Here is a 21,608-nt window from a genome sequence, read left to right as displayed (position 1 = left end):
TGCTTTCATGTACATCAATATAAACACATTATATACTTTAAAAATAATTTTAATTTGGAATGTGAGCACAGTGAAAAATAATTCTATATTTTGGATAGAATTCTAAAACCTACTGTATTCTGGTTTTGCAAGTCAGCATATATGAAAGCTTTATAAATGGCAAAATTATTAATGCTGCATTAGCATTATCCAACTCTATACATGAACTACAGCAAACACACAGTTAAATGTTAGTCATGTGAATGAATAAATGAATGAGTTACTATAATTGGAATAGTCTATTTAACATCTAGTAAAACCGAAAGTATTGATCATTTAATGTTTGCAGATTTTTTAAATTAATGGGAGATATTGATTGTTTTGTTGTTTGCTATTACTATCTCATTAATTCAGAAAACTAGCAAGACTTTATTAAATGAATAAATGAATTAATTAATAAAATTTGGGGCAAACATTTTGTGAATCAATGGTCCAGGTGGGCTCATAATCATCAACTTCCTGTCATGCACTCAACTCCTTTTCTCTTATCATTAACCCTTGAGGAATTCTTTACAACTTGATCACTATTGCATGAGAAGGGGATCCTGTGTCACAGGAAGAAGCATAGAGAAATGAAAGAGCACAAGATTTTAAATGGGTCCTAATCCTCCACAAGTTGCTACATTACTTAGTTCTTGAGAGAGAGAGAGACATCCAAACTGAATGATGAGCAAAGGGGGAGAAGTTGATTGATTCCTTGGAGAAACTCTGTTTTGATAACCCCCTGATATTGGTTTCACTCATGCTCCTGTCATCATAAAGCCCCCTATTGTGTGAAATAATTGAAACCTAACAAAATGGTGTCACTTGAATAGCATTACTCTTGCCTGATTGCAAGCGACTCTAATTCCCAGTGTCAAGATCACATTTTACTTCACAGTTATATGGGTCACAACATGAAAAGGATTAATTTCTGGTTGATTATCCTCTGCTGCCGTAACATGAAATGCTCTTCATAGCAAGTAGGCTCATTGCATGTTTGGTAATCTGCCACATTGCAATTGTTCTGAGGGTCCTCTGAAGAATTCTAATGAGTATTTAAAAGAAAGTACGCTTATGAAATACAAACCAATGAAACAAATCACGTTAAAAATCATTTTTGTGAGATGGGATGTATGTGTGTGTATGTGTGTGTGCATGCACACATGAACCTATTTATAGTATTAATTCAGCTTCCTTGAGACCTGCTCAACACAATGTTTACCATACAGATTAATCTTTTACAGATGAGAACTTTTAAAAACTAAAATTGTGAAGTATGATATCCAAGTGCAAGTAATAGGATGTTGAATGTTTTTTAAATATCTAAGAATAGCTGTAATAATAGCTCATGGTATAACTGGTGCAATTCCTTGAATGTAATATAGAACGTTGGAACATTTGTAGTATATTATTATAGATGAAAATTGGCAATTTTGAAAGAACTTACAAAATTTTACCAATAATAAACCCATATGGATTTTATTCAAAATCAAAGGATATTTACAGCAATAAACCTATATTGGAGGCAGATATCACTGGTGGACACCCAGGCTTATCCATACATGCAAATCTTTTCCACTAAATCACCAGAAATTTGTGCTCTGAGTGTTGGCTTCTGGAGAACTGAAGGTAGGAAATGTAAGCATGTTCCCCCACCTCTTGTTGGACACTTTAACAAGCTGTGCCAGAAGTCATCAGTAAAGAAACTGATTCTGGCAATTTCTAGTGAACTTCTGGATTTAACAAATACAAGATCAACATCACTGTCCTTTATTTGGACAATAGTCGGAACTAGACATTCTTCTATCCCCTAAGATAAGTATAGCACTTACCCAGTCCAGCTAAAAATAACTCTGTTTTCTAATAATGGTAGCAGTAATGATGATAACCATAAAAGTTTCTTATTGCCACTATAACAAGTTTCCACCCACAGTTACTTAAAACAACTCAAATGTATTACCTTATTATTCTGAAAACCTGAAATCCACAGCTGTTACTAAAAAGCATTATAAAAGACCTAACAAAATGCTGGTTGTATATCACTCGTTTAAGAAACTTTTCATATCACTTTTACAATCCTCAAAATATATTTGACTACTTAAAATAATGCTTTACTCTGATATGAGCAGGACTACTGTTTCTCAACAGAAAAAATCTATTCTAGAAAATTAGAGTGTACTTCATGTGATTCCCTTTATTCCTTCTGTGTTTTTATTTGAAAAATCTATCATGAGTATATTCATATTTATTTATACATGGGAAGCCTTATTCTCCCTCACAGACTCATATACACACATACATTCAAACGAAGTGTATATTTGGTATTTCCTTAACACCAGCACAGTTGCCTTAACACTGAATAATTCAATAAAACATCTAGAGTAATTCATGTGTATGAAACATTCACAAACTATATTGACTTAAGTCATTGTATAGATATTTACTAACCATTTCTTTTTAAAAAAAGTTAAATAATTATAAAGAATTCCTTAAAAAGCATAATAGATAGTCTTTTGTGGCTCATGGAATAGAATTTTTTATGCAAAAAAGCAGTAAGCCTATGTTATAAAATGTATGGACGTTTTGATAATTGATAAATAAGAGTTGAAATTATTATTCACTTAGAAACAAAGTACTAATTTGCTCTTGTCTAATGTTTGTATAGGCCATGGGACACTGTGATTAACAACCTTATGAGTATATTTCATTGGTTTTTATGAATATGCAAATTTTTGCTTCTAATAAAATTACAGTGAATATTTATCCAACTATCAGCCACTATGTTGTGTCAATCAAGAGATTCTGTACATTTTTTGAACTCAAAAGAAATTTTGTTTATCATTTGCTTCAAAATTTTTAAAGGGCTCAGCAGGCAATTTGCATATGTCATCAGTTTAACTGAGTGAGGATTAGCAAATTAAATCTTAATTAGCTAATTTTTGCATAATTTTAGGGAAATTACATGCTTTGTGCAGATGACAGGTGGGAGGTAAGGCATTTAACTTGTATTCAATTGAAGTTTTCCTTGACTTTATGAATTTTAATAGAAAAATACCATTTAACAGTTAAAAATGTGAGTCAAACTGAATAGATTCTATCTGTACAGACTAAAATACAACATTATTTTATGAAATAGAACCAGTGATAAACATTAAAGTATTATGGATAATACATCTCTAAGGATTATTTTTAAATTAAAACAGAGGTTTTTCACTTGTTATTTTAATTATAATTAATTTTTAACAGATTCAGTATGATTTATATGTGTCTAAGAATATGATATTCCCTGCCTCCCTCCCTCCTACCCTCTTTCCTTCTACTTTTCTTTTTTTGTTTTTTTTTAAGAGAACATAGTTTAACTTTACATTGCAGTAAAAAAGGTTTAAACTTCACCAAATAAGAAGTTTAACAAGTAAAAACAAAACACCCTATTTTAGAAGAAATATATACAACAGTTATAAAGAATAACTGAATGGAAAAATGACCATTTCACCCATGTATAGTTTTGTTTTTTTTTTTTGTCAATTAGTCATCCATAATTTTCAATGAAATAGAACCAATGACAATATAACATATAAATAGTTCCTGTGTGGTTATAAGATAATAATTAGGTTCAGGTTTCCTGATACATAGTATATGTTTTGGGTTGTAACATCCTGCTAAATTAATGGCAATGAGATGTTAATTCAGTTTGCATATATATACTTACAGTAAAGTCACGGTTGATATTAAGTCAGCATCTGGGAGGCCTGCTAGTGCTGAGCCATGGTAATGACAATGGTACTAATATTCACAAGGGGTGAGGGGTGTTTGTGTAGCCTGCAGCCACCTGCAGATGGATTGGTTACCCTATGGGCCATTTTTCACCTTTGTGCTGCTTATTTTTTTCTGATCTGCTTTTCTGCCACTGCTCTTCACACTGCATTTTTGTATGAAATCATCCCTGAAAATGCCACTCAAGGATCTGTGTTGATGACATCTTTACTTTTCCTGTTCTATAATGCCAGTAATTAACTCTGCTTCTCTTCATTCCCATAATTCCAAGTACACTCTCCCCCTAAATAATGAACTAAACTGGGGCCCCATGTTGTTTTGCCTCCTACTAAGGTGGCTTCCAATATCAGACAGTTAGAGTCCTGGCTACTCTGTTCTTCCAATTCAACTTCCTGCTAATATGCCTGGGAAGGCACAAGGTGATGGCCTAAGTACTTGAATTCCTGACACCCATTGACAAAAGAAGTCATTAAGGGCACAAAAATTAGAATCATATTACTTATTTATCAATTAGAATAATTAGCATAATTAAAATGTCTATATTACCTAAACCAATGTACCCATTCAGTGTAGTACCTTTCAAAATGCCAAAGGTTTTCTTTACAGACTTAGGAAAAAAAAGATCCAGAATACCCAAAGAGATCCTGAAGAAAATAATTCAAGCTGGAGACATCACTTTACCTAACTTCAAAGCATTCTACAAAGCTATAGTAATTAAAACAGCATAGTACTCGTAAACCCTGAACATAGACCAATGAAACAAGATAGAGACCCCAGAAATTAATCCAAATGCATACAGCCAAAAGATGTTTGACAAAGCAAGCAAAAGCATGCATTGGAGAAAGGATACTCTTTTAATTAAATGGCACTGGCAAAACTGAATGTACATGTACAGTAATATGATATTAGATACCTACCTCTATGCATATATGATAATCTACTCAAGATAGATTTAAGACATAAAAGTAAGACCTGAAAGTTTGAAATTGCTAGAAGGACACATAAGGGAAACACTTCAAGACACAGGTGTAGATATTGACTTCTTGGTTGTATGAAAAAAATGCTTAATATCACTAGTCATCAGGAAAGTGCAAATCAAGACCACAATGAGATATCACTGTACTCCTGTCAGAATGGCTATTATCAGAAAGACAGAGAATGACAAATTTTGGCAAAAATCTGGAGAAAGGAGAATTCATATGCTGTTGGTAGGAATGTTGCTTGTGGGGCTGTAAATTAGTGAGGCCACTGTGAAGTGTAGACATGGACATTTCATTAAAAACTAGAAATAGAATTGCCATATGATTCAGCAATCCAACTACTGGGTACACACTCAAAAGATCTGAACTATTTGTATCATAGAGATACCTGCTCTACCAAGATTATCACATCATTGGTCACAATAGACAAAATAAGGAGTCAACTAAGATGTCCACTATCAGATGAATGGATAATGAAAATGTGGCATATCTCCACAATGGAACATTATTCAGTGTCAGTTGATGTGATTTGTATGCATATAGTTTTAGACGTCAATTTTTTTTAAATTTCAGGTTTAAGTATTTACAATTTTTCCTAATAGCATCTAATTATCAACTTCATGATATTGGTTACTAACTAAAAAATATTCTTCATAGTTCTTTTGCTTTTGTTTTTAATTTTATTCCAAAATATATTCTGTGAAGTACATCAAATATTCCATTTCTACAACTTATATTCATATTACATATATTATTCAGGTATTTTATTTATGCTTGCTAGACTGTTTTGCTGCCGTTGCATTTGGTAGGTTTACAGTTATTTCCATGTGCTTTCCTATAATTGCACGTAAACAGTTCTTTTTTCCCCTTGATGAAAGCAAACAAACTTTATTACTTTTGGTATGAATATGAATTTAAATTATATGAGGAAATAGCCCCAATATGTTGGTTTTAAAAATGTATATCGACATTTGGCACTTACATATTCTGTGTAAATGTAAGCTTTTAGCAGAATTCCCATTGAAGAAATTATAGTTTTGACTATAATTTATGAGAACTGTGTAAATATCTACAAATTTGTAGCCAGTTTCCTAAATAACTCATGAATTACTAAGTATACTTTTCAGCTACAGGAAATGTAGATGTATTCTTACAGAGAAAAAAAATGCTAAATACTCCAAAGGCCAAATGGTTAAAATAAATAATGGCAATAATTGTTTTATCAACATGAGAGGATCCTGTTTTTCTTTATCTTCCTAAGTTAGTTTAATGAAACTATCTTAGTCTGATAAAAAATAAAAAAAACACAATGAAATAGCCATGGATGCAAAACTAGTGTTAGATGTGGGTAGAGTATGTGATCACCTTCACGAAAAACGGCTCAGCACAATAACTTCAGTATGAAATCAAGCAGATCTGGATTTCACACCTGTCTCTGCCCTGACCTTAAAATTGTGGTGAAGTTGTTTAAAATCACTAAGTCTCAATTTCCTCTTTTGTAAAAACAGTATAATAATACCCTCTCAAGCCTATTTTAATAATTTGTATGAAATAGTATGTTAAAATCCTGATTCAGTTTCTGATATATAATGCTTTGCTTTTATGTTGATAATGATACTTATGCTGATGATCTGATTGGGCTTCAGTAAGAAAATCTGATGAGTAAGCATCACTTCTCCCTTAGTGCCATAAAACTGAAATTCCATCACATAGGTATGTCTTAATTTAGAATTCACATTGACACAAAATTAGTTGTGACAATTCTAATTTACCTGGAAGAAGAAATTCTAAACTTTAAAATCATAGCATAAGCATTTTACGTTCCCATTAAATGCATATGTTATGGAAGAATGCCGTCTTTAAAATCACAAGACCTACGCTGAGACTTGGGCTCCACCGAATAATTCAGTGGCAATTATGATTACCCAAATCACTTATCCTCTCTGAATATCACAGTAGAAAACTCTTAGGTACGAATGATAAGAAAACATACCTCATAGTATTTTTTTGGTTGGTTGGTTGGTTGTTTTGTTGTCATTCACTGGTAGCAAGCCCCTCACAGGAAATCCATGAACCTTTCCTCATTGAGTGTCCTCTCTGTTAGAGATGGCCGTTGAAAGGAATAGTTTTGCATAACATGATAATTAAAATGACAGAAAACATGTTACAAGACACTGAAGAGATCGCGGAATGAAGAAATGATTTTAGTTCTAACTCAATTCTAGATTTTTTAGATGTCTGATCAAGAACTTGAAAAATGGGAATAACAAATGAAAAGGTATATCACATCATACACAATATTAAGTATAATAATTATTCTAAGGTTCATAAATTGAATGGGAATCCCCCTTCAAATCAATTTATTCATATTCATATATACATGTATATTCCACAAAACTAGAATAATTCTAAAAAATTCATAATGTGAATGAGAAAAGCTACACATGAATGAACATTTAAATATAAAGACTAAACCTTAGTAATATTAGAAAGGAGGAAAAGCCAGTTGTAACATAATAGGAAGAAACATCTGTTTCTGAAAATCAAGAATTTATGAAATAAAAGGCTAATTAATGATAAAGTAAGGACACTATAGCTAAAATCTAATAAAAATTGAGAAAGATTATTCAGAGCATAGATTAAGTAATAATTTCCCTTTTATATGAAAAATTATATAAATTGATAAAACAATGGGAATATTTAAAAGATGTGAACAGAAAAAATATATATGTCATGGCATCATATGAAATGCTGCTCAACTCCATTAACTGATAAATCACAGTTAAAATCACACTGAGATGACATTTAGCTATCAATTTATTAAATCCACAGCTGTACAAGATGACCTATTGATGAAATTGTGGGAAAAGTAACAGTTTGAAATATGGCCGGTTGGAGTGCCAAATAGTACAGCACTCTGGAGAACAATCGAAAATATTTATTAAAAATTCAAATATGTTCACCCTTTAACATGTAATCCCAATGCTGTGAATTTATCTTGGTGATACACTTACACAAGCATGAAATAACATATGTTCAAGTTATTAATTGCAGCATTTTTTACCAATGACTAAATAAATAATACTATAATTATGAAATATTTCCACAAAAAAGAACCAGAAAGCTCTTCTTAAAATGATCTCAAAAGTATTTATGTGATTCATTGTTAAACCAAGAGTGAGGGGATGAGAAAGAGGGGCATAGGAAGAGTGAGAAGGTATGAGAAAAGGGGAACATATACTATGGGTGTTTTGTGCTTCTTTAACAAAGCACCGCAGACCATGCAGTTTATGATGAACTCAGTAGTTCATTGTTTCATAGTTCTGGAGGCTGGGCAGTCCAAGATCTAGGTGCAGACTTCTGGTGAGGATCAGATGGAAGGTAGAAGATCCAAGAGGGATGGGGCACTGACCTTGCCTTTTGGTTATGGTCTTAAGTTGCTACAATGGCTATTAAAATCAGCCTTTCATTCGGAGGTGGCAGCCTTGTAAACCATAGTGGGTATGATATCTTTTAAATAAGAAAGGGTTAGAAGCAGGGACAAATACTATTATTTCCTTACACCTAAATATTTTTTTAATTAAATACACAAGAAACTGGTAAATGGTGGTCTATTGAGATGATTGTTTAGCAAAATAGTTAAGAAAGCAGTTAGGATGCCTACAGTTGTCAGTGTATCTGAGTTCAGTCCTGGTTCCATTCCTGAATCAAGCTGCCTCTCTAATATGCACCTAGGAGGCAGCAGGTGATGACTCAAGTACATGGATCCCTACTACCATATGGGAGACCTGAATAGAGTTCCTGTCTTCAAATGGTACAGCCCCATCTGCTGCAGTTATTTCGGGAGTGATCAAGCAGATAGGAGTTCTATCTTGCTATCTACTCATTATATAGCAACAACATTAATAAAGGCTACCTATAGAAGAATATAGAATGGTTTCAACAGAAATGGGTGAGATTATGTTGTCTTAATGTATCCATCAACTCTTTATAACATTTCAAATCTCTAAAAAGTTGCAGTGATATTGAAATTAACACCTATGTACCCATTGGTTAGATTCAGCAGCTGTTATTACAGCAACTCATTTGTTTTTCCTCTTGCTAATCGAAGAGATGGAAGAGCTTGTCACAGACCTTACAGAAGTTTTTCCCGAGGGACCCTTGCTATCCACTCATTATTTCTCATGTCATCTCTTCAGCAAATATTTGTCAAATCCTACCACTGATGAGAAACTGTTTTATTCATTAGGCCCACTAGTGGACACACTAGTGATCAAAATCTGGATGTTATGACTTTTCTTTATGCACATCTCAAGGTGATGAGGCCCATAGTCGGAGAAGCTTCATTTTTCATATGTATTTCAGTGCTTGAATTCTTCCCCTGAGCCAAATATCCCAAGTGGAAAAATCATGTGGAAGGGAAAATTGCCTATTTATGTTTTTCTTATTAAACCCATTCTTAAAATGTACTTTAGATGTTTCCAACAAATGCTTCTATCAAGAAATTCAATAACATTCTTGAAAACATAATGCCAACAGAGCCATTTTCTTCAGGTAGAGAGGAGATGATTCCTTCAGAGAGAATTGCTGTGTGGACAAATTCAACTGTTGTTTCCTGCCCTTCCAACCTCTATAAGCCATACAATCATTTAGATATATGCAGATGAGGACTCTCCAAATAGAGATGTTTATGGGAGGCATCACTCAAGGTGGGACTCAAATGGTAAATTTAATAGGGATTTCTGGTTAACTTGCAAGGAGATCTGCTCAGGGAGTAAAGCCCTGTTTATTGAACTTGCCTGAGGATAAAAATATCTTACTGGGAGTTGGTTAATATATCAATTCTTAGGTGTCAGCAACTTTTTTTTTTTAATTGGATCAGGGGTAGTCAGACATTGTAGTGAGGTTTTCGAGGTCACTGCAAAGGAAATAATTGGTGGTAAGAAACTGAATGATCACAAGGATATAGGAAAGTGTATGTAGGGCTTCGGAATAAGGATCCTAGAGGAAACTAGGAAATGTGCTATTAGGATGGAAGCACAAAGCTTGGCCAAGTTCAGAGGAGCCAGCACCCAGCCTCTTTATACTACCTGTCAAACATCTCAAGATTAAGTGGCCTAGACCACCATGCACTATGGTTTAATAGTCAGAAACTACAGTACTTATTAGCTCATGATATATATTCCTGCAGTTCTCCTTGGATTTTTCTGTGACTTTGCTTTGTTTTTCTCTGGTACTTTCATAGAAAGGTAGATATCAAGCATATCTGAATTGTTACATCAGAAGGATTCAGCTGTCAGAAGGAGAAGGAAATGAGTCTTGAGTACAGGATCAGATCTTGTGTCAGTGGGAGGTGGAAGAGGCCAAAGTCCAGGCATTTTAACTGATGCTGGGAATTACTACAGATTAGAAAGAAACTTCTCTTACAAACCACCTTTTCATTAGTTGTAGTAACAGAAGAATCCTTAGTTCTTTTGAAATTCTAAGAAGAGTAGTCCTAACCTCTCACTTGGTCATCATTGTTTTTCTGGCATTATTTGTAGCTAAACAGGCAGCACTTTTTTCAGTTTAAGATTGTCAGTTTTACAAAGTTCTTCTACCTAACATCAGTGTTTGCTATTTTTGGACATATTGAGATAAATGCCATGTAATTGTAGCATACAATTAGAAATTTTCTGGAACTATGCTACTGGTATTGTATGGAAAGCATGTTTGTAAATAAATAAGTGGGTATTATGAGTTTAGGGATTATGACTCAAGTATTAATGGATGAGCTTATTTCATGAATTAATTTTAATCATTTATTTCCAAGTCAGTTCTCTGTATAAAAGTTGCTTTCCCCCACTGGTGTATAAACTAAAATCATTGGTCTATATTTGTGTATTTAAAATATATTCATCATCATCTGTGTAGCTAAGAGTTCCATTTGTCTCTATTATACACTGTGGCACACTGGAATAATTATTTGTGCATTATCTCCAACTCTCATGAGATCCAAAACTTGCCAAGGACAGAGGTCTGTTTTCTTTCCTTCATGATCCTGGTACCTAATTTAGAACATGTTCTATAGTAGTTGCTCAAATATCCAGAAAAATGAAAATATTTGCTTTAACCTTGATATACCTGAGACATAAATAATTCAAATTTTATAAGCAACTTACATATTTGTAAACAATGATAAATAGCTTCTAAATATTATAAACTATGCTGTCTTACTGCATTTGTTTTTTCTACAGCTGGTTATATATACCATAGTGCATGCACTCTGCCTCATGATCCAGTGAGTTCAAATGCAGTGATGCTTCCATTTTATACCTAAATTTCTTTTTTTTTAACTTTTATTTAATGAATATAAATTTCCAAAGTACAGCTTATGGATTACAATGGCTTCCCCCCCATAACGTCCCTCCCACCCGCAACCCTCCCCTTTCCCACTCCCTCTCCCCTTCCATTCACATCAAGATTCATTTTTGTTTCTCTTTATATACAGAAGATCAGTTTAGCATACATTAAGTAAAGATTTCAACAGTTTGCTCCCACACAGAAACATAAAGTGAAAAATACTGTTTGAGTACTAGTTATAGCATTAAATCTCAATGTACAGCACACTAAGGACAAAGATCCTACATGAGGAGTAAGTGCACAGTGACTCCTGTTGTTGACTTAACAAATTGACACTCTTGTTTATGGCATCAGTAATCAACCTAGGCTCTTGTCATGAGCTGCCAAGGCTATGGAAGCCCCCTGAGTTCACCGACTCTGATCATATTTAGACAAGGCCATGGTCAAAGTGGAAGTTCTCTCCTCCCTTCAGAGAAAGGTACCTCCTTCTTTGATGACCCGTTCTTTTCAGTGGGATCTCACTCGCGGAGATCTTTCATTTAGGTTTATACCTAAATTTCTAATGTGTTATCATTGATTTCTCACATAGGACTTCAGACTCCTATAAAGTTTCCCATTGCATTTATTTCTGGAATACTTTCATGGCTTTCTCACAAGATCCAGTTAGGTGTTACTTTTTTTTTTTTTCTAGATGTCTTCTGGGCATTTTCCACTTTCACACCTTCCCTTCTTTCTTCTGGAGGGTGGTTCCTGGAACACACTCCATTTCCTGTGCCTTTATTTCTAAGTGCACAGATGAACATACAGGTAGGTAGATAGGTAGGTAGGTAGATAGATGGAGATAAAGCAAGCCTGTGTATACTCGTGAGTGAACATTTTAAGTTCCTAGTGCACTAGGTCTGCTTTTTGTTCTTTTACATCCCCAGTGCTCAGATTTCATTTATCAGGCTGGGACAAATACACAGTTGCCATGCATCCCCCGTTAGCCTTCTTATTCCAAATCTCCTCCAAGTGCCAGCCCTCAAAACTGCCCTTCTGACAGGTTTCCTCTGTCTGGGATGTTCCCACCAACCACTAGACATTTTGCCAATATTTACCTGTGGACTGATGGTAGACCTAAAACATTAACTTAATTTGGTAAGATCCCACATCCTCCATTTCATTGAATGAATTTGTTTAGCAGTTATTTATAGGGTATCTTCCTAGTGCCAAGCACTGGGATATTTCACTGAACAAAAGAATGCCAAAGCCTTTTATGGAGTTTACATTCTCATGAAGGAAGACAGACAATACATAAAAGTTTGCATGTAAGAATAGATCAGCCAGATAAGATATATTAGAAGGTGACTAGAGCTATTGGCTCAAAAAAATCATAACATGATGATACAGTGCATCTGAATGAGAGTAACCAGGGACATTATTTTTCGTCAGGTGACATTATGTGTAGAGCTAAGGAGTTGAGGATGCAACCATGAGAACCACTGGAGGGAGAGCTTGCCCGGTAGAGGGTGAGCTGACGGGGCAGAGGCCTGAATGCATTCACCCTGACTTAATCAGCTGGGCTTCATTATTAACAAACTATTGGAAGTCTTGGCACAGTTGGTTATTTATCTTCATCTCTCAAATCTCAGTCACACAGACTCTCAGTTAATTTTTGAAAATCTCAACATGTTAAATAATACATAACTCTTACATTAACGAGTAAGTCTCATTGTCATATGCCTAAGCCTGAAATAAATCTTAATATATAGTAAAGGAGGGGTCTCAATTCAAACTGTAGTAAGTAATATTCACTTAAATGTATAAGAATAACAAAATATAAATGTTTGGACAAAGTTTTCTATTTGCATTTTCTTAAAAAAATTTACAATAAGGAAAAGAAAGAAGCATTTTCTTAATATGTGATCATTGTTCTAGAAACAGGGAGCAGACTCTTTTAGGAATGGCACATGCTGGGGAAAAAATATCTGATATCACTTTATTATACTTTCACAACAGCTGGATCTTGACCAGGTGGGAGCCCAAATTCTTGGGGGATTATCTGCTGCTTCCCAGGTACATTAGCAGGGAACTGGAAGAGAAGTAGAGGTTGGGGAGGTGCGTCCTGCGCTCTAGTGTAACAGGCTAAGCCTCTGCCTGCTGTGCCTCCATCCCATATGGATGCCTGTTAATGCCCCTGCTCCTCCACTTCCCATCCAGCTTGCTGCTCACGTCCTGGGAAAGCAGTGGAAGATGGCCCAAGTACTTGGGCACCAGCACCCACTATGGTAGACACAGAAGTTCCTGGCTCCTGGTTTTGGGTTGGCTCAGCTCACGCTGCTGCAGCCATTTGGGGAGTGAACCAGCATGCAGAAGACCTTTCTCTCTGTCTCTGCCCCTCTCTATCTGTAACTCTACCTCTCAAATAAATAAATAAATAAATAAAATCTTAAAAAAAAGAAGCGGAGGTGGGACTTGATCTCAAGCTTCCAAAATAGGATGTGAGCATCCCATATGTTTGCTGAACCCATTATGCAACAGTGCCCACCCCTACCAACTAACTTAACAAAGCATTTACACTACCTAATTCTCAATTTAGCAGCAGGAGGGTAATATAAACAGATTCACTCATTTTATGAAGAATTTAAGAGCGTGAGGACCTCTGGGTACCATTTTAAAAATCATAATATTATAAATAGAAATTCTTAAAGCCTCATACATTGGCATTTCTTCCCTAATCTAAGATGTAAAGATCTTAAAGAATTAACTTCATATTATAAAATTTAAGGTATGTTTTGACAAGTAGATAATTTCCTGCTGTTTCCAATAAAGGAATATAATGCATCTTTCATTTTTTTAATATTTTATCATCTTAGACAAGCACTTAACAAGATACCAGGGAGTTGATACTATTTAAGCCTATTTTCAGTTATTTTAGCAGTATAATCTGTATATCAGTACAGACAAAACAAAATCTCTCACACTCACACTCTAACCAAAGAGGTGTATACCAACAGATTAAAAAATATGTTTTATACACAAGAAGTATAAAATTTCCTTAGGGACATTTAATGTATGTATGAATCATGTTTCCATTTATTTGAAGCAAACTGTACGAATTGACTGACAATTTGCCTCTCAAATGCTTCTCAAGTCTCCCCTGTCATTCTAAGCCACACACTATCATTGTGTTTCACCAGCTTTATCACACTGGCATCCTCAGTCCTCTTCCTGTCTGTGCTCCTTCAAGTTCCAGCCCTGCCTCTGCAGTCATGATCCAGGAAGGATGGCACAGGGCAGAGGTAGCTGCAGCCCTAGATGCATTGTGCCAGAGGGTTCTCTCCTGGAAGATGAACTTCAGGAAATGGAGAAAGCGAGTGAGGGAATCATGTCTTTGAGGCTAATTGGGACAGATTCAGGCCTTTAAGTGAGAAAAATCTTTTAAAATGCAAATTTGATCACATTACACCTCCAGATAAAATTCATCAATGTTGTGCATCACACACAAGTGTAAATTGCAAATTCTTTAGCCCACAAACTGCTTTTTTATCCTCCCAGCACATTTACTGAGCATCAGTGACACTCACACAGTTGCCATCCTCTAAACACATAGTCCAGCATCAGCAAACAATGTACCACTCCTCAAAAGTGAAAAGTAAATGAAGGAAGCTGTCCTGTTGCAGCGGTTTAAGCTGCTGTCCATGAGGCTGGCATCACATACTGAAGGGCTTTTTCAAATCCTGGCTGCTGCGTTTCCAACGCAGCTTTGTGCTAATGCACACCGGAAAGCACCAGAATGTGGCCCAAGAACTTGTGCCCCTACCACGCACATAAAAGACCTAAATGGACATTCAGGCCCCTGGCTTCAGTCTGGCCCAGACAGGTATATTGTGACAATTTATGCAGTGAACCAGTAGACTGAAGACATCTCTCTTTGTGTTCCTCTATCTTTCAATAAAGTAAATCTCAAAAAAAAAAAAAAAAAAAAAAAGAAAAGAAAAGAAAAAGAAAAACCAAAAGCTAAACAGAACCTTTCTGTGAAACTATACCTAGTAAATCCTATTGTCCGTGTTTCCTTAAAGGTCCCTACTGCTTTAAATATATTAATAGTTGCTTGATAGAAGTCATCCAAATTATTTTACTTACCTAAATTCCAATAAACCCCAAGTAAATTTATTAACTCACACACATACATGTATTCCTTCCTAAACTGTATAACTTACCAAATAATTACTGCATATTTTTAAAAAATTTCAATAGTATAGAAAAATTCAGGAAGAAGATCAAGGACAGAAAATGAAACATGCACATATCACCATCTTGGTCAGGCAATATTATATTCTGGTCCTTGAACTTTAGTTGATGCGTATGTCAAAAAGTTTAAATCAGAGATTATACTCTTCATATACTCTGATTTCCATAACTTTATACCACAACTATTTTTGTGAAGCAACACAGAACTGATGGCTAATATCTTAATATATTTGTTATATTCTATGAAGAACATATTGAGTAATTTTCTTAACTATTGCCATGTTGTAGAGCATATAGTTAATGTTAGGATAACGTTAAACACTGTGATAGAAATGACTGAGAAACGTATATTTATGTAAATACATCTATTCACACTTTGTCACATTTGATATTGCAGAGCTTATTCTATCAAACCATTCCAAAAATAGTACAGCTTAAAGCAAATAAGGATTAATTACTTTTCCCAAATAATATAATGAACGACCACCAACAATATATGAAAGTTTTAGAATCTTTTTGTTCTGGTTAACATTTCAGTTAATAGCTATATTTGCTTATTTAAATTCTTTACTAGGTGTCACACCTGAATATGAAGGAAAGAATATTGTATACAACACAAGATTTTCATAGTTACCTGCCTCTTTTGGCATTTCCAATATTATAGCAATATTTCCTTACTCATACCAAGAAAACCATCATTCTTCACAGAATTCCATTCCAGAATATCAGATTTCCTATTTCTTTTCTTATTTGCTTTAAGATATAAATCTTATTATGAAAATAATAAATATTTTAGGAAGAAATTAAGTAAGATAAACTAAAAGAAGAAAATATTCCATAACTTCTTTCAAAACCACTCAAAAAAATCCTTTTACCACTTTGGTCCTTCCAAGCATTTCTCTCTCTCTTTCTCCTGGTGATTCCTAGTCTACTTTAACAAGAAAATTTTTTATCATCTCTCTGAGACATAATATTCGCTGGTACTGCTAAGGTACATGAGTTTGTTAAAAATAAAGCACAGCTCCCATATATACTGAAATTCCTACTCATGTTGTAATTTGTATAACCAAGCATAGTTGTGTGTGTGCATGCATGGGTAGTTTTCCATTAAAAAGAAAGGGATTGGGACAAATGCACATGTGATTACCCCTTATACATGTTATTGGGAAATCCAATCGGTCCTGAGAGATGGGCGAGCGCCGTTCCGAAGGGACAGGCGATGGCCTCCGTTGCCCTCAGCCGATCGAAAGGGAGTCGGGTTCAGATCCCCGAATCCGGAGTGGCGGAGATGGGCGCCGCGAGGCTTCTTTGTTCCTTATCCACTTTATATTTCTGGATACAAGTCTTTGCAAATTTTAAAATATTAATTTGAGGCCTGATGCTTAAGGATGTTAACTTATCAATCTCTAATCTGGGACAAATATTTTAATTCCTTTCAGTACATAGCTTCCTCATTTCCCTTTCAGGTCAGTAGATAAATCCATCTCAATATTTCATAAATGCCAGGAGTTAGTTACCTGTGCTGAGATAACATTAAAGTAATCTCTTTGGTTCTTGACACAGCCCTTATTTTATTCTTTACTCCAGACGATGTCACATTTGCAGATCATATTTATATTTCATCTGAAACACTGTCAGCTACGGTTGCTAGTGTTCTGCAGTACAGTCTTAAAAGTCACTATGGGAAATTTTGCAGCCTTCCGGAACTGTATCTTTCAAAACTCATACAATTCTCACCTGATAAACAGAGGCTAGTTCTAGGAAGAAAGACACTAAGTTGCATTATGTGCTTTACTGGTTATCAGTGAGGACTACATTTTTGTCTCACTGACGTCCAATTTTAGGCCGAGTGTGTGTGTGTCTGCATTAGGCATTGAACGTCATAGCACTGAAAGGGCAGACAATGGAGAAAGGCAACTTATAACCTGGAAGCAACCATACATGAGGGAGTACATGCAGGGACTGTGGATAAAAATCTCTGAACTCTTTCTCAGTTTAATCACTCGGTCAGAGTGTTTGTGATTTTCCTGGCTTACAACAAGTGACCAAGAAATAGTAATGTTTTTGCTTCTTTTCTGTTTCCCATCATCTCAAATGTTTGGCATTTCCCATCACCAGGAAAATAATAGTTATGTGCATGTTTGATGGGCTGTTAGTAAATCATCCTTAATTTTGACAGGTTACTGAAGATGGCTTGTGGGCTTCTCAGAATGGAGATTGTGTGCTCTTCCTTTACATGTAATTACAGTCACTCAGTGCTGTGATATTCACATCTTTGTTCACTCTAAAGTATGATATAAACCTTGGTGAAGGAGTTCTGTATTTATAACCAAACCAAGAAAGTACATGATACAGCAGTTTTCTAATGTGTGGAGGGCAAGTCTATCAAATCTGCTTTGCACTGTCCATCACTGCACTATTTTGCAATTTACTTTCAGCCTTCTTTCAAAAATTACTTTTGAAAATCCATGTGAATTCATGTAATTTAAAATTGAATTATGTGGAATAAGATACTTTTGGTGACTTTTCTTAAATTGATGCATTTTATAAAATAATTAAAAAGATGAAATTCTTTGAATTAATTGTCCCTGACATCCATTAATAATAGGAGCCTGAATCATTGCTATTACTATATACATCAATTAACTACTATGATTTTATGGTATTTAAGTATTAAAACTGAATCCAACTGTGCTAATAAGTTAAATTGATATTACATCCACATCTGGAGTTAATAAATCTTAAATTGATTATTTTACTTGTGTAATCAAAAATGAGTTCTCTAAAGAATGAGATATTTAGGCCAGCGCCGCAGCTCACTAGGCTAATCCTCTGCCTTGCGGCACAGGCACACCGGGTTCTAGTCCTGGTTGGGGTGCCGGATTCTGTCCCGGTTGCCCCTCTTCCAGGCCAGCTCTCTGCTGTGGCCAGGGAGTGCAGTGGAGGATGGTCCAAGTGCATGGGCCCTGCACCCCATGGGAGACCAGGAGAAGCACCTGGATCCTGCCTTCGGATCAGCGCGGTGCACCGGCCTCAGCACGCCGGCCGCAGTGGCCACTGGGGGTGGTGAACCAACGGCAAAGGAAGACCTTTCTCTCTGTCTCTCTCTCTCACTGTCCACTCTGCCTGTCAAAAAATAAAAAAAAAAAAAAAAAGAATGTGATATTTAAAAAGGACCAAGCTAAAAAGTGATGGAGCTCTGGTTTAGTCCCAGCTACACTGACGCTCTTTAAATGAGTACTTGGCACTCTAGACTTCCAAATCCTTTATTTTGATACAAGAAGTTTGGAATTGATTAATCATTTAATGTTTCTTTTTAACTTGAAGATTATCTAATATATAAACATACCCTCTGGATTTTAAATTTAGACACAAGGTGGCACTATTAGTAGTGATTTTCATTTAATCCAGAGATAGAACTAGGGGAATTTCAAGATCTGTGTGTCTAAAGAAAGTATCTAAATATATTAGGACACTGTTTACTATTTCGTTTACTATCAACATCTGCATGAATGTGTAACAATTCAGTCAACCAACTTTCTTGATATCAAGATGACTGACTTTTTTTTCTTCTTTTTGAGAAAAATTCAGTGTCATCAATCAATTCATATTTGCAAAATTATGTTCAAGATAGAAATTGATCATAGTATTATTTAAACATAAATAGGAAACTCCTGCGCTGGATATATCAATTTTATACAATGTGAAGAAAGGTGTCGAAATGTGGACAAATTGCATAGCTAAGTTTGTTATAAAATAGAAAAGACTGCATGTTTATCTAAAGATAATTTTCAAATAATAGTAAAACAAATTTTGGAGAATTGAAAAGTGTGGATCACGTGAAGAATTAAATTTAATTTCTCATCTCAAAAATTTTTCTGAGACCTTCCAACCTCTTGGTTCCTTTTCCAAGTTATTTTCCACATACACTGAAGAGCAAGGACTGTGTTGTGGCTAAACCATCAATGTGACTTCATAAAATATTTTTCTGGCACTTAACACATTTTTCAAAAAATATTTCCCCTTTGTTATTATTCTCAAATAATTCTTTCATAATCAAGTTTAATCTCAATTGCTCCTCTGCAAAATTTTTCCTGATCCAGCAAACTTTGTTTACTTCTAAATAATTTATAAGCTTTTGGTACTTAAGAAATACTGAATGTAAGTACAGTCCCATAAACCAGTCTATTCATTTCATGATGAGAAAATTTTGACCAGAGAGGAAATATGAGGGTAGGAATCTCCACACCTTCTCTGTGTTGGGGCAGACATCCAGTCTTTCTACTTTGTGATATTATATATTTCATGTCACAGATGAGCCTTTCTATCTGGAGTGTGAATCTCATTTACTTTCTGAAGTTGTAAATTCCTTTTAGAAAAGAGCCCATGTTGGCCAGTGCCACAGCTCAATAGGCTAATCCTCCACCTGCGGCGCCAGCACACCGGGTTCTAGTCCTGTTCGGAGCACCGGATTCTGTCCCGGTTGTCCCTCTTCCAGGCCAGCTCTCTGCTGTGGCTCAGGAATGCAGTGGAGGATGGCCCAAGTCCTTGGGTCCTGCACCCACATGGGAGACCAGGAGAAGCACCTGGCTCCTGGCTTTGTGCTGGCCACAGCGCGCTGGCCATGGCGGCCATTGGAGGGCGAACCAACGGCAAAGGAAGACCTTTCTCTCTGTCTCTCTCTCTCTCACTGTCCACTCTGCCCCTGTCAAAAAAAAAAAAAAAAAAAAAGCCCATGTTTGTTTTCTCATACTCTCTAGAACAGTATTTGATAATGTGGAGGTGCTTGAAGCTTACATTTGAATAAAAAAATGAGTAAACCTAATGAACACTTTAAATATAACTAATGCTTCTTCCATATATATATTTGTGCCCACTGCAAGGCTTCACTTCAAACAATTACATATTATGGTTTGTTTGCGTAGCTCTACAAACCATTTTGGTGACAAGTGAATTTTTTAAGGTCTGATTGTAGGCTACACTAAAATGTGTACTGACTACAAGTTCTTCTTACTCAGTGATTGTCACTCACCCAATTCTGATTTAAGTCGTTGAACTGAACAAATAATGAAGCTGTGCTTTACACCACATTGGCTCACCAGACGTTGCTATAGGACATGCTGTTTCCTAGAGAGCACTCTACTGCATGGAAGTTATGTAAAGTTAGCAATTTAATTTCCTTCTGCCACAGCTTCCTCCTCTGGAGTAGGAGTGATGGTAATTAACATGGAGTTGTTTTACTCTTGCAAAAGTGAGATGTGATAGACACTTCTGTTATGTAGGTTGGTTAGGAAATTAACAGTAATGAAGATAGCCATCGTCTTTCCCCAACTGTTGTCTAGTGTCAGTAAAGAGCAAATACATAGCAATGGCTTCAATCACCTCCAAAATTAAATCAAGGACAAATATATCTAAATTGCTTACATAATTCTAGACCTTACTCCAAACTGTGAATATGGAATCTTTTCAAATTGTACTAAAATTTCACCTGAGTGTGGATGTTCTGTTAAGAAGTTTCATGTGTCCTCATACATGAAAACACTTTAATAATATTTTTTAGAAAATTGAATTAGAATATATTTATTTTGGAAAATGTATTTGTAAATCCATGCATGCAATGGATTTTCAAAAAATTCATGGAAATATGTATTACCAAAATCCAATGTATGCATTTCAAATTTTGTTTTGCACTGAATTTATCTTTCGATTCTTTTCTACAAATATTTTGAAATAAGCATGTACAACTCTCTCATGTTTCCTTCTGTCCTTGTTTTTGGTCACGTTCTACTTCTGAGACCCTGCAGAGTGAAAGGGAGTGCTTTCTATCTTGCCATGCTAGCTTTCCACTGCCCTTGGCTATCAATGTGCTGTGAGATTGGGCAGGTGTCCACAATGGGTATTCAGGTGATGATAAAGTCAACATGGTCCCTCATTGCCTACCAGTTCTAGCATCATGCTTAGCATAAAGAAGGTGAATAAAAATCTATTAGACAAATAATTAATGTGTATCATATGGTTTCCCTGATTCGTGGTAACTAATATACAGAGTACAAAAACATGGAATGTATGTTAGCCCAATTGACATTTTGAGATTTGACTATTATAGTGCTTGTCTATACTCCTGAGTAATATTGGTTTTTTTTCTTACTTCTCATTGAATTCTTTATTTGGTAGAGGATAGAGCTTGTGATTGTAAAGTAAATTGAAAGTATGTCATTATAAAAATTAAAAATAAGAAATGAAGGAAGAGGGAGAGCA

General features: G+C 35.3%; 1 long non-coding RNA gene across 1 annotated transcript in view; it reads left to right on the top strand.

Annotated features, from left to right (window-relative positions):
• LOC149128463 (uncharacterized) overlaps positions 1–21,608 on the top strand; it is a 536,236-nt gene that overhangs the window by 243,476 nt on the left and 271,152 nt on the right. The gene's annotated exons all lie outside the window — the stretch shown is intronic.

Source organism: Oryctolagus cuniculus, chromosome 1, assembly GCF_051225735.1.
Source record: "Oryctolagus cuniculus isolate XC-2025 breed Fujian yellow rabbit chromosome 1, ASM5122573v1, whole genome shotgun sequence".
In the NCBI taxonomy this organism is placed as follows: Eukaryota; Metazoa; Chordata; class Mammalia; order Lagomorpha; family Leporidae; genus Oryctolagus; species Oryctolagus cuniculus.
The sequence above is the reverse complement of the archived record's forward strand: the minus strand, read 5'-3'. Positions and strand labels throughout refer to the sequence as shown.